Source organism: Giraffa tippelskirchi, chromosome 6 (genome assembly GCF_054371585.1).
Source record: "Giraffa tippelskirchi isolate mGirTip1 chromosome 6, T2T-mGirTip1v1.2.pri, whole genome shotgun sequence".
NCBI lineage: Eukaryota > Metazoa > Chordata > Mammalia > Artiodactyla > Giraffidae > Giraffa > Giraffa tippelskirchi.
The window spans coordinates 56,220,193-56,234,586 of NC_137280.1; the positions used below are offsets into that span (position 1 = coordinate 56,220,193).

Here is a 14,394-nt window from a genome sequence, read left to right on the forward strand (position 1 = left end):
GATTCTGAGTGAGTTCATTTCAAACCTAACAAAAAGAGGGCATGATGACTGAGATCAGAAAACAAAAGAAACCGAGGTTTAAACTTTCCCCGAGGCCGCACTCCGCCTCCAGGCATCCAGGTCAGGCCTCACCCCCAGGCCTGGGGGCCAGGAGCCGCCCTTGCAGTGTCAGGGTGAACCTGCGGGTTTAGGGCCGCCTCCTGACAAATCGGGGGCAGACAAGCAAGAGACCCTGGGCTGGGAGGGCCCTCCGCCCCGCGCGCGCGCACAACAGGTCCTTGTAGGAGCGCGCCGTGCCACGCGGCGCCGGGGATGGGTCTGCACTCGGACATGAGCCCGCTTGTTCCCCGCTCGCCGTGAAAAGAGTTTTGAAATGAGTTCTGAATAGACAGCATTTTCTTTGTGCGAGTGGTAAATAACCCAGAGCAGAGTTACCGAGTTGCAGCTTCTGCATTCTGAAACTCCATGGAACTTTTTTGTGGTGAGAAAGGCAGGATGTTTTTTACAGAATGTGACCTCCCCGGAACGCTGGAGGTGAGGAGAAAACGCTAGTGAGATAACGGTCACTGCTTTACATCTGGGAAAACACAGCTTTTAACAAAGCTACAAGAGGAGAGAAGATTCCTACCTCCCACCCCAAACCCATGCCTCATGGAGTTTCCCCAGGTGCTCTTCCCCTGGGTTTGACATTTCTTTAGATCTGATTTAAGAATCCGTGATTTTATGGTGATCATTTTCCTGTGCACATTTTTTTTTTCTCTCTCCCATAGAAAGCGATAGCATCTCTGAATGGGGCCGTGTGGAGAAACCCTAAGAGAAACAGCATAAGAGCATTTTGGAATATATCCCGCAAAAGATAACTTTCTACACATCTGGCAGAGGTTCTCCAGGTAAAGGTAAGAAAAGAAAACATGGTGGAAAGTAGAGTCAAATTATTTCATGACATCACACTGGGTGAGCTTTGGGAAAACACAGAGCGCTGATGCAGGATGGATAGAGGTGGGTGGGGAGCCAGGAGAGTCCAGTTCCCACCCCTCCCACCACAGGCATGGACTCAGCCTGTGGCCCTAGTCTGCAGTGACCAGGTCGGGGTCACCAGGGGCTGTTTCAGAGTCTCAGAGCACGTGGGCGGAACACCAGAGGGATTGGGGGGTCCAGCAGGAAGGTCTCCTAAAACGTCCATGTGTTTAATGCCGCAAATGTTACTTGTACAGTATGGAATTCTTTTTAGGTTTGTATTTGCACTGGGACTGACTCATTTTCTATTTAGAATTCGTAAAGAATCACTTTTACGGCGCTCAGATGAGAAGTGCATCTGGTGCTTACATATAATAAGCATCAAACATGAAGACGTGTTGCGTGCTGGGGCCATTTGCTTGTCACTGTAGGGGACCTGCACCGTCTCCACTCTGTGTTTCTTTTCTGGAGTACATTTTGCGCCAAGGCATCAAGCTTTAGGGCTCTTTCCTTGAGCAGTAAGAACATTTTAAAAATCCCTAGCTAGTTTCAGTCGTTAGAAACGAACACCATTTAGGACTCTCCAGAAGGTACTATGGATCAAGTTCAGAGGGACAAAGATTGCATTGGTCCCTTCCTGGTGTTTGGGCTTCTGGATGCATTTCTGAAGCAGAGTGTCGGTAACACTGTTACTTGTGGGCAGGTTCCATACACATAACATGAGCACTGTAACAAGATAGTCTTTTCAGCAGACTGAAAAGGTCAAGCTTGAGGTTCTCAGGACCAAGTCAGTGTTGTGTCTCACCGTGGTGGGTAAAACAAGGCAGTTATAAGACAAGTAGAAGTTGTTATGTTGCAGTGTTCTCATGGGGTCGAGCTTCTGGTTTTTGAACAGTTGGTGGGATGCATTTGTTGTTTACAACTTGGAACCTTGATTTTTCTATTTCAGACAGATTGCTGTCAAGTTAATTGCAATGCCCCCTTTAGGTCATCTTAGAATGAGTAACGGAAAAGCAACGATTCTCCTGTGAGCTGTGGTGGTGCAGTTGAGATAAAATGATGACATTCCTTATAAAACCATCCTTGATAAGTTCAGAATAATACTGTTTTCTTTACCGATTTCACAACCATTTATTTTTGGATAAAGCAGTGTCCTTGAGTGCTGCATGCTGAATCAATTCAGTCATCTCCAACTCTTTGCGACCCCATGGACTGTATCCCACCAGGCTCCTCTGTCCATGGGACATGGAATTCTCCAGGCAAGAGTACTAGAGTGGGTTGCCATGCCCTCCTCCAGGGGATCTTCCCTATCCAGGGATCGAACCCAAATCTCTTAAGTCTTCTGCATTGGCAGGTGGATTCTTTACTACTAGTGGCACCAAACTAGTGTCCTAGGTTTGTCATTAGTTCCTTGGGATTGAATACATTCTCTGGGAGAAGCTTTATCTTCAACACATTGTGTCCTGAGACCATTTATAGGATATCACCAGCAGAGGGCAGCGCAGAGCAACGAACGCAAAGCATTTCTGACCAGATGTCTAAAAATCTAAAGTGAAAATGTCTGTATGAACATAGTACTTTTTGGACAATGTCCTCCCCCGAACTCATATACCTCTAAAATAAATTGTTAAAAGACCCAAACGTGTTAATCCCTGAATAGTTCTCTCACTGTGAAAGTGTTGAGGGGTGAAGAGAAAACCTGATCTCCTTGTCAGAGGTGTTTGCACTGATTTTACTTTTGACTGATTTTGTTACAAAAGGCTCTGTGAGTGCAAATACCAGTAATATGTGCACATTTTCATTATGAAGCTTTTCAGGGTGATTTTTCTGTTGGAAAATATTGTAATAAAATCATAATCAGACTCATGGAACAACCCTTACGAAACAACATTTGATGCAAAATGCAGCTTTGGGTAGGTTTTCATTAAGTCCACATTTCTTTGATGAAAATGATAACACATTGCTTTGCTTGTTAAATTTTTAAATTTTTTCTCCTCAAAATGACTGCAGTGAACATTTTATGTTCTTAAGAAGAGCCACATGTAATACTAAATATTTGACATACATTTTACAGTGGAAATCTGGATAGAATCAGACAGACTAAGCTGGAACAAAACCCCAAAGGATTTAGAGGGACAATTTTATGAAAATATGTTCTATTTCATCACAAAGTTATTGTGAAAACTCGAGTTTAATGTTATTGTTGTTCAGTCACTTAGTCATGTCTGACCCTTTGCGACCCCATGGACTGCAGCACGCCAGGCTTCACTGTCCTTCAGCATCTCCTGGAATTTGCTCAAACTCATGTCCATTGAGTCACTGATGCCATCCAACCATCTTGTCCGAGTTTACTGGTCCCAGCATAAATATTGAGGGACTCTCAATGTCTGTATACTGAATCTTCTCCTATAATGTGGAAGTTAGCATTTAAGATGATCATTCTTGTTGGCTAATTAGGATTGCAAAACATTTCTTTTTCCCAAAGTTCATGAGCCCGTAGGAAACTGAAGCTGCTCTTGCAAGCCGAGTGTCCCTCTTTTGCCGTTAGCTTTCTTGGATTTACCTTCGAAGTGACTTTGGCTCCTGTTGACTTCCGATATCTGACACATCGAGTATGGCTGTCTTCAAGGATTTCCCAGGCAACCAGAACAGTTCATCTGGTTCCAGTCAAAGTGCCCTTGAACTCCAGTCACTTCACTTCCCTGCATGAGTCATGTGTGTAGGGGAAGGAGAGACACCAAAGGCTTCATGTGAGAGGCTGATTTGGGTGAAAAGATGGATGGATTTCATACTAAGACATCCACTTGGAGGTTCAGACTTCCAATGGTGGCCTGTGGGTTCACTGAGTCAAGCTCGCATTTTAACCTGGGGGAAGGGATCTAGGTCCTGGGATCTGCCTAACTCCTGGGATCTGCCTAACTCCTGGGATTTACCTAACTCCTGGGATCCGCTGAACTCCTGCTCAGGGCTCCTGGGCAGACTTTTTAGCTCCAAACTCTTACTTCACGTCACCCCCAAGAACTCCTCAGGGTACAGATTGCTGCCACCACCGCTGGCCTGCATAGTGCCTGGGAGTCCCTGATGGCTGTCACATCTGCCCCCGTCTCAGGTCATGTCCACTGTGACCCACCATGAAGCCACAAGTAGAGACTTGTTCTGCCAGGCTTGTTTCCCCCCCAAGTTGTTCCTGAAGAGCAGAGGGGGAGGAGAGATCAGAGTGCTGAGCCTGTGGTCTGGGAAGGTTCCTGGGCTCCACATTGATGCCTTCTGTGTTTTGTGTAAAGTGAAACACTTCACCTCATCTAGGCAGGAGTACAGTTAGGCAATTCTTTTTGTCTTCTTTTTCTTGGTTCTTGTCCTCACAACCGATGGACTAGTGACTGGACTGATTGACAAATAGGGAAATAGAATATACAGCCTGTGCATCCCACCAGTGGGAATCTCAGATGGCAGCAAATTGCTGCCTGAGCGTGGGGCCTCTGCAGAAGTCTCCCTGTTGACTCCATGCTGCGCTCAGAGCTGAGCAGTGACTCTTTTGTCATCTAGACCAGCCATGAAAGCAGAGCCCCTGCCCCTCTGCCACCCTCTCTCCTACCTCTCGTCATTCTCCTCTCCCTGCATTTGTTATATTTCATTCTGTCTGATACACTCACTGGGACATGAACATCTCATTGCAATGTGTCTAAGTAAGCAGATTTTTAAAAAGCCACTTTCATGAGTCTGTAACAAATTTAAATAAGGATTATATATATAATAGGGCTTCTCAGGTGGCACAGTGGTAAAAAAACTTGCCTGCCCAGGCAAGAGATGCAAGAAACATAGGTTTGATCCCTGAGTTGGGAAGAACCCCTGGAGAAGGAAATGGCAACCTGCTTCAGTATCCTTGCCTGGAGAATTTCATGGACAGAGGAGCCTGGCGGGCTGCAATCCATGGGGCCGCAAAGAGTCGTACACAACTGGGCACATTCATGCAACACACATATATAATAAGCATCCATGGAAGTATATATTTTTATATACAGTTCCTTTAACTAGCAGCCTTTCCACCAGCTACAGCTACCACTGTGATTGTCACTTTGAATAATTCTTGGCTTGTTAAAATTAATGGAGATGAATGTAATTTTATAATAGGAAATGTAGTTTTTGGGGTGTCAAACAATAGTAATCAATTTGAATAAATATTTGCTATTTGTTTTCATAAAAGTTTAAATCCTCCAAAGAGAAATCTGACCAAAATAGGAATAGAGCAGGATCAAGGAAACAGGTGGTATGAGTCATATCACTGGCTTTCAATTAAAGGATGCTGTGACTGTTGGCGTGGACCACACATAGGCAGTTTCAGAATTTCTTAAGCTGAAATCCAGCTGGAGAGTTCTTAATCATGGTGGACTTATCTTCATCATTTATAGTCTCTCTGTGCATTGATGGGCATTGGTGATAGGGTTTTGATACCTAAATCACAGTTTAAAAAAATTCAAAGAGGCATATGAATCTTCAGGCTGAGACATTTCCTGAGCCAGAGGGTTTTTGTGCAAAGCTAATATGTGTAATAGAGACTCAGTCTCTCGCTGTACAGTTTTGTCATCCTGTTTCAATAACTAAATGAATATTCTGAATTAATAAGCTTAACGTTTGTATAAGCTAAAGACTAGTCTAAGCTCTGCATTCATTGATGGGAGCCTTAAGCAAATGTTTCTTTTCATCAGCTTGTTCAAAAGACATAAACGTAATTATGGTTCTGGGGTCATAACATACCAATTGATCAACACAGTAACTGACTCTGGAACAGGTAGCAAAATTATGGGTTGTAAGTTGCTTTAAATACTTGGAAGATCCTGATGGACTGTTTGTTTTTTTTTAATGTGTATATGTTTATACTTTTATTGTACAGAATAGAGACTGAGCTTTAAAGTATATCTGTAGAACTGAGTTTTGTTTTTATTTTATCTTTATCTGTTTACTATTTTTAACTTTATTTTATTGAAATATAGTTGATTTACGATGTGTTAATATCTGTGTGTGTGCATGTATGTGCTCAGTCATGTGTGACTCTTTGGGACCCCATGTACTGTCGCCCTCCAGACTCCTCTGTCTGTGGGATTTTCCAGGCAAGAATACTGGAGTGGGTTGCCATTTCCTTCTTCAGGGGATCTTCCTGACCCAGGGATCAAACCTGTGTCTCCTGCATTGGCAGGTGATTCTTTACCACTAGCGCCACCTGGGTACGTGTGTTAATTTCTACTGTTCAGCGAAAGTGATTCTGTTATATGTATATATTCTTTTCCACACGGTTTATCACAGGATATTGAATAGAGTTCCTTGTGCTATACAGTAGGACCTTGTTGTTGAATTTGCTTTTTTAGTTAATTCTTTGGTTAAACATGAAACAGAAGTTGATATTCTTATCTTGACAGAAAATACAGAAAAGTGGTAGAAATATCCAGGAATGAGTTAAAGCTCTTAAAATGCCAAGAGGGGCACGATGGGAAAGGTGGACTTCGTTTGCTTCTCCTCCCACCCCTCTGCTCCATATTATCTGCTAAGTTAGTTAGTTCAGGAAAACAGGATGATGAGTTTTGGGGGACACACCTCGTTTTGTCCCCCTTTCCTTCCTCCTCTGCATCCCTCATGCCACCTGCTCCGTATCTGTTCAGAGGCAGGATGTTAAAAGCCAGATATGCGAGACAGAATAAGAGACACAGATGCATAGAACAGTCTTATGGACTCTGAGGGAGAAGGTGAGGGTGGGATGTTCTGGGAAAATAGCATTGAAACATGTATATTATCATATGTGAAACAGAACACCATTCCATGTTCGATGCATGAGACAAATGCTCAGGACTGGGGCAATGGGACGACCCAGAGGGATGGGATGGGGAGGGAGGTGGGAGGGGGGTCCAGGAAGGGGAACACATGTAAACCCATGGCTGATTCATGTCAATGTATGGCAAAAACTACTACAATATTGTAAAGTAATTAGCCCCCAACTAAAATAAATAAATTTATTAAAAAAAAAAAAAAGCCAGAGAAAGAGTGAGAGGAGTGTTGTCTCCACAGGCTGCTAACTCCTCACTCCCTTGTTACTGCCACTCATTGTTTCAACACGGATCCCAGCCCTGTCTCATGTCAGGCATGGGTCTCATTTCAGTGTATGGTTTCGTTTAATTCTCTCAAGAGCCCTTCACGGTTGTTACTAACATCTCCATGGCGCAGGTGATGCAACCTAGACTTTTAGGGAAGTAAGGAACATTTTCAAGACCATAATAGAACTGGTGAGAGCTGGAGTTGGGATGAAAATCCTGTTGCACCATCTCTTAAACTGACTTGTCTCTAAGGAGAGCTTGCTTTAGTGCTGACGTTTCAAAGCTTTTCCAAAATTGTATTTATTTATTTTTTAAATTTTTGGCTGTGCTGGGTCTTCCTTGATGCTTGGACTTTTCTCTAGTTTTGGCAAGCGGAGGTTACTCTGTTGCAGTGCCCTGGCTTCTTCCTGTGGTGGCTTCTCTTGTTTAGGAGCGCAGGCTCTAGGGCACACGGGCTCAGTAGTTACAGCTTGTAGGCCCTAGAGTGTGATTTCAGTAATTGTAGTGCTTGGGCTTAGTTGCTCTGCACCATGTGGAATCTTCCCAGACCAGGGACTAAACTCACGTCCCCTGCTTTGGCAGGTGGATTCTTAACCACTGAGCCACCAGGAAAGTCCAAAACTTTGTTCTGAAGCAATTTCTAACTTATATAAGTATTGAGATGAAATCGTTAAGTATCAAGAATTTCTTGAATACAGTTCACCAAGATTGTCCACTTGTGTACATTTTACCAAATTTGCTTTCTCTCTCTCTTTCTCTGTTTATGTATACGTGTTCTTATGTGCGCAAATGAATTTTTCCTGAAACAGTTGTGGTAGGATCTAGACATGACCCCTTTTCCCACTGACAGGCATAACATGTATTCCAAAACATGTGAGTCTTACCTGACCTTCCCATGATGCCAGACCAAAATTATGCAGTTAGCAGGGATCCAAGCTACGAACTTTATGCAGAACTTGCCAGTTATCCCAATAATGTCCATATGGCAAAAAAATAAAAACAAAAACAAAAATTGTGCAGGATCCAACCCAGGGTTTTGTATTGAACTGTTGTGTGTCTTCGATGTCTTTTAGTCAGGAACGTGCCCCCAGTCTTTACATTTCATGGTTCTCACATTTTTAAAGAGTGGAGGGCTTCCCTGGTAGCTGAGATGGTGAAGAGTCTGCCTGCAATGTGGGAGACTGGGGTTTGATCCCTGGGTTGGGAAGCTCTCCTGAAGGAAGGCATGGCAACCCACTCCAGTATGCTTGCCTGGAGAATCCCATGGACAGACCATGGGGTCGCAAAGAGTTGGACACAACTAAGAGATTTGTGAAGAGTGGAGGCCAGTTAATTGTGTAAAATGCCCCTCAGTTTGGGCTTGTCTGATGGGTCCTCATGATTTGATTCAAGGTGTCCATCTTTGGCAGGACAACCACACAAGAGATGCTGTGTTCTTCTCCACACATTGTGTCAGGAGCAATGAATACTAATTTGCCTCATTAATGGTCTGTTTAAGTGGGTGAGGAGTTCTTCACAGCAAGGCTACTATTTTTCCCACTTTAAGTGTTAATACCTTCTGGAGAGGTGTTTTGAGACTATGCAAAGATGCTCTTTTCCCATCTGATTTTTATCTTACTGGTTTGAACATCTACTGATGATTCTTGCTTGTATCCATTATTGCTATGATGGTTGCCAAGAGGTAGCACTTATCTTTTTTGAGCTTATTTATTCAGAAATTTACAATTAGTCTAGAGAGATACAGTATTGCTGGTATTTACTCTAGTTTGTTGTGTGGTTTTATTATTGATTGGGGCCATTCACAATGCTTTACATTTCTCATCTCCTTTGAGCTTCAGGTCACTCTGGATAGATACTATTACGTCCACATTATAGATGAGAAAATTGAGTAGCCAAAAACCAGTTGGCAACATTTTCTGGAAGAAAATATTAAAAATCGATCTTTAAAAATATCATTGGGTATATTCACAGTAAGATAATAGAGTGAAGTATAAAAATTACCAAAAATAAGTAAAGAAGAGAAACTAGAAAGAATCATATGTAACACTGTGCCATGTTTTTAAAACATTGAGTGTAGAAGCCAGAGAAAGAGACTGGACCACCTGACCCTCACATTTGAGCAAGATGCGTGGTGGGTGGCACCTGAGGTATCTTATTACCTTCACAAACGTCACGGGAAAGACATGGACAACCCTGAGAACTGAACTTCAGTGGTTTTTCTTGGCTGAACAGGAAGACAGAAAGATTAGAGACATCTCACGTTAACTTTTATTGCAGCCAATGTTGGAGATTGAGCAGAATGGGAGACGAGAGAGGAAAGGAGATATGATACTCTGGGTGACATGCACCCTGGGGTGGACAGGTGGTCCCCATGGGGAGCCCTTCTCTCTCACTGCAGACTCAGCCCCTCACCTCTGCATGTTCCCCTCTTGTTTTCTCACTAATGAGGATGGTCCTGGGAGGATGCAGGGGTGGGCGGAGTGGATGCATGGAGTGAATCCTGTATGTTGTGGCTCCACTGAGCTGGGGACCGATCCAGGTGCCTCTTGGGAGGTGGATGAATCACTGATGGCGGATTTTAAATGTGGCATCCTGGCCCACCAGCTACTTCACCCTCGATCACCACCCACTTCATACCTCCATCACCACCCCCACCACCCTCACCACCCCCACCACCTCCATCACCACCCACTTCACCACCTCCATCAGCACCCACTACACCACATTCATCACCACCCCCACCACCCACTTCACCACCTCAATCACCACCCGTTTCACCACCTCCATCACCACCCACTTCACCACCTCCATCACCACCCACTTCATCACCTCCATCACCACCCGTTTCACCACCTCCATCACCACCCACTTCACCACCTCCATCACCACCCACTTTACCACCTCCATCACCACCCACTTCATCATATTCATCACCACCCCCACCACCCACTTCACCACCTCCATCACCACCCACTTCACCACCTCCATCACCACCCACTTCATCACCTCCATCACCACCCACTTCATCACCTCCATCACCACCCACTTCATCACCTCAATCACCACCCACTTCACCACCTCCATCAGCACCCACTACACCACATTCATCACCACCCCCACCACCCACTTCACCACCTCAATCACCACCCGTTTCACCACCTCCATCACCACCCACTTCATCACCTCCATCACCACCCACTTCATCACCTCCATCACCACCCACTTCATCACCTCCATCACCACCCACTTTACCACCTCCATCACCACCCACTTCACCACTTCCATCACCACCCACTTTACCACCTCCATCACCACCCACTTCATCACATTCATCACCACCCCCACCACCCACTTCACCACGTCCATCACCACCCGTTTCACCACCTCCATCACCACCCACTTCATCACCTCCATCACCACCCACTTCATCACCTCCATCACCACCCACTTCATCACCTCCATCACCACCCACTTCACCACCTCCATCACCACCCACTTCACCACCTCCATCACCACCCACTTTACCACCTCCATCACCACCCACTTCATCACATTCATCACCACCCCCACCACCCACTTCACCACCTCCATCACCACCCACTTCACCACCTCCATCACCACCCGTTTCACCACCTCCATCACCACCCACTTCACCACCTCCATCACCACCCACTTCACCACCTTCATCAGCACCCACTACACCACATTCATCACCACCCCCACCACCCACTTCATCACCTCAATCACCACCCATTTCACCACCTCCATCACCACCCACTTCATCACCTCCATCACCACCCACTTCATCACCTCCATCACCACCCACTTCATCACCTCCATCACCACCCACTTCACCACCTCCATCACCACCCACTTCATCACCTCAATCACCACCCACTTCACCACCTCCATCACCACCCACTTCATCACCTCAATCACCACCCACTTCACCACCTCAATCACCACGCGTTTCACCACCTCCATCACCACCCACTTCACCACCTCAATCACCACCCGTTTCACCACCTCCATCACCACCTACTTCATCACCTCCATCACCACCCTCACCACTCACTTCACCACCTCCATCACCACCTACTTCATGACCTCCATCACCACCCACTGCCCCACCCCCACTCACTTCACCACCTCCATCACCATCTACTTCACCACCATCACCACCCACTTCATCGTCTCCATCACTACCCCCACCACCTCCATCACCACCCTCACCACCCACTTCATCACCACCCTGAAAGGCATCAACAGCTATTGACTGAAAATGCACCTTGCTGGATACTGTGCTAAATTCTTCACTGTTCTTCAGTCCTAACATAAACTCTCTGAGGAAGATATTCTGAATTTAATTATGCCCTTAACACCATGCTCAGAGCTTGCCCCTTATAAGATCCTCAGTAATTAGATGGTGTGCACATTTTAATTTTGCAGATGAGCAATGGAGGCTCAGAGAGGCTTATTCTCTGAGTTCAAACAGCCAGGTTTTGATGGATCCAGAATTCAAAACAACTTGTGGTCTGCCACCTCTCTACCCCTGCCTGAACCTCCCAATCCCATACCTTGGCTTCTCCTCTGTTCTGCCAGTCAGAATCCCACCTAGCCCTTTCTGTCTGCAGGCCAGAGTTCACTCTCCTTCTTCCCTAGGGCTTTTCAAATCTCGCCATTCGGGATGGACTCTGCTCCTTCCGGGGTTTCATGGCTATGTTCTTGCACATTTCAGACCACTGAAAGTTCTGTCCTTGGCTCTCCAGTGACGATGTTTGTGTCCCTCACCTGCATGCCAGTCATATGCTGAATTTCACAGCTTCTCAAAACCCTCAACTCTTGTTCAGCACCGCGATTTGCATTCTAGGTGTTGAAGAAACCGTTGTGAGGTCAGCAGAAGGAACAGAGGCTCTGAGCAGGGTTTTGGCCGCAGGAATGGGGCCCTGACTACTGTGGGGACAGAGAGGCTGCGGCGGTGGCCAGCTGGCAGGGAGGGCACCCAAGACAAACTCTGCCTGGTTCACAGTAGGCGGAAGGCCTGGCCTGGGTACACACACATCTTTATAAATAAAACTCTCTCATTCGTGGTGAGCCAGAGAGTGGAAGGAACAACAGGTGCTAAAGATGAATAGAGTGATGTCAGTACATTTAATGATTGGAAACCGGTCCGATGTTGCCTCTTCCTGTTCTAGCAAGTGGCCTCTGCCTGCGTGTCGTTTTCACGTTTAGTGCTGTCTGCACCTGTGGCCTTTGGACCTTGTGTTTATGACAGATGGGCCGGGCCTGCCTGGTAGTGGTCGCCGTCCTTCTGCGGTGCTCGGCGCTCTGCTGGCTGTGGCCATGTCCCCGCTCAGCTGCTGGCCTCGGACTCCAGGGATCTCAGGTTGGGCTCACTTATGGCCATCATTCCTCCTCCCTGCCGGGTCATGACCCCTCAAACCCCAGTGCTGGATGACAAACAAAATGATGCGGGTGGGGACCTCCCCCCCGCCTCCAACATGTCAGGACTGTCATTTTCTACTACTTTTCCAGTCTTTTTCTTCATGGTTGTTATTTTCAGAGATTTCCTGGTTCTTTTTGCTTTTCTTCTAATGAAAGTTTAAATACACCTGGTAAACGGACGTCCAGCGCGAGGGCATCTTTGTTTTCTTGAAAGATTAAGTGATGTGTGCGTGAATGGTGGACTCTGGACTTTCCCAGGGAGATTTGTCTGCTGGCTTCTTTGTTTTTCCTTGTAACGGGTTGATAAGACGGGCTTGAGCCCAGCAGAAAGCAAATGTTTGCCTGGTGGACAAGGTGGTAGTTCTGAAGGGTAAAGTTTTACCTCGAGGCTGCGCCAGCCTGAGAAACAGACTGGACGTCAGATTCTAAACCACACCCTCCCCCATCCTGACTTCTGTGCAAAGCATCATGCTCGCAGGAGTAGGTGGGCCCATTTTTATAGCATCGATTAATTTCTTCCCTAGAATGGCACACTTGGCATTCAGTCCTTGTTTCTAGACCCCCAGAAGAAAACGTTCTATGTGGACAAGAGTAGACAGTGTAAGATGGGTGCTTAGTTGCTCAGTCATGCCTGACTCTTTGTGACCCCATGGACTTTAACCCACCAGGCTCCTCTGTCCATGGGATTCTCCAGGTGAGACTGCTGGAGTGGGTTGCTATTTTCTTCTCTGGAGGATCTTCCTGACCCAGGGATCGAAGCCGGGTTTCCTACATTGCAGGCAGATTCTTTACCGTCTGAGCTACCAGGGAAGCCCCAGAAGAGAATGTTCTATGTGGACGAGAGAGGACAGTGTGAGATGTGTCTGTCTATACATCACCATGCCACAGGCAGGCGGGTGCAGAGCCAGCTGACTGCTCTCCTGGGGGTCTCCACCCCCGTGTGTGGGCATGTGCAGGAGGGCAGAAGGTTGGGCTCCCTGGGGTCCCACTCTGCCACTTCCAGGTGCGCAGCACAAAGTGACACCCCCTTTCTGCACCTACTGAGGAAGTGGTTCGTGTGTGTAAAGCTCACGGCAAGGCTCAGAGCCTCTAGGGAAGACCTGATGGCTCTGGATTTGTGGGGTTGTGAGGCTGACCACTACATCCTGGATTCCTCCTCTCCTAGAATCGTTACCTTCCACAGTTTTCAGGACCTCATCCAGCCCACCTCTGACTGCGTTGCCACCTGCCCAAGAAGTCTCCTGCACACCTGCTATGATGGGCTCTCCTGGGCCCCCAAACCCATCCCCTTCCTTCCAGTCACTGTCCACAGGCCCTCTCTGAGTGGGAGAATAGCACCCAGGTGGCACAGTGGTGAAGAACCTGCCTGCCAATGCAGGAGATGTGGGAGATGCAGATTTGATCCCTGGGTCGGGAAGATCCCTTGGAAGAGGAAATGGCAACCCACTCTGGTTCTGAGTGGGAGAACTTTGTTGGATGGATGCTTCTGTTACCTGTGGATTTTCTCTGCTAAAGAAGGTGATTGATATTTGTGCGTCTTTATTTACATTTTGGATTATTCCTCCACGATCAAGTCCCAGACGTGAAATGACTGGTCAGAGGGTGTAATGGACCAAGAGGCTTGTGAGCATCAAAGGAGGCGCTGAACTCTGAGGGCCCTTTCCTAGGACACGGCCTAGAGAGTGACAGATTTTTCTTATTTAAGTGAGAAATCTCTATTGCAGCACCCCAGACGGGACCCCTCAGCCTCCACTAGAATGCGTTCAACCTACTGGGTTTCCTTCACTGCTGCTGCTGCTGCTAAGTCACTTCAGTCGTGTCTGACTCTGTGCGACCCCATAGACGGCAGCTCACCAGGCTCTCCCGCCCCTGGGATTCTCCAGGCAAGAACACTGGAGTGGGTTGCCAT

At 46.7% G+C, this 14,394-nt stretch overlaps 1 protein-coding gene and 1 long non-coding RNA gene across 2 annotated transcripts in view; both read left to right on the plus strand.

The window, feature by feature from the left end:
- The first annotated feature begins 465 nt into the window (after positions 1 to 465).
- Positions 466 to 14,394, plus strand: part of LOC145509347 (uncharacterized) — a 143,761-nt gene continuing 129,832 nt past the window's right edge. Inside the window, exons 1-2 of the long non-coding RNA XR_014056026.1 lie at positions 466 to 534; positions 771 to 896. This is a non-coding gene — a long non-coding RNA (uncharacterized LOC145509347). The remainder of the gene's footprint in view (positions 535 to 770; positions 897 to 14,394) is intronic.
- Positions 771 to 14,394, plus strand: part of LOC145509345 (suppression of tumorigenicity 18 protein-like) — a 230,319-nt gene continuing 216,695 nt past the window's right edge. The window contains exon 1 of the mRNA XM_081497961.1: positions 771 to 896. The gene's annotated coding sequence lies outside the window, so the exon portion shown is untranslated. The remainder of the gene's footprint in view (positions 897 to 14,394) is intronic.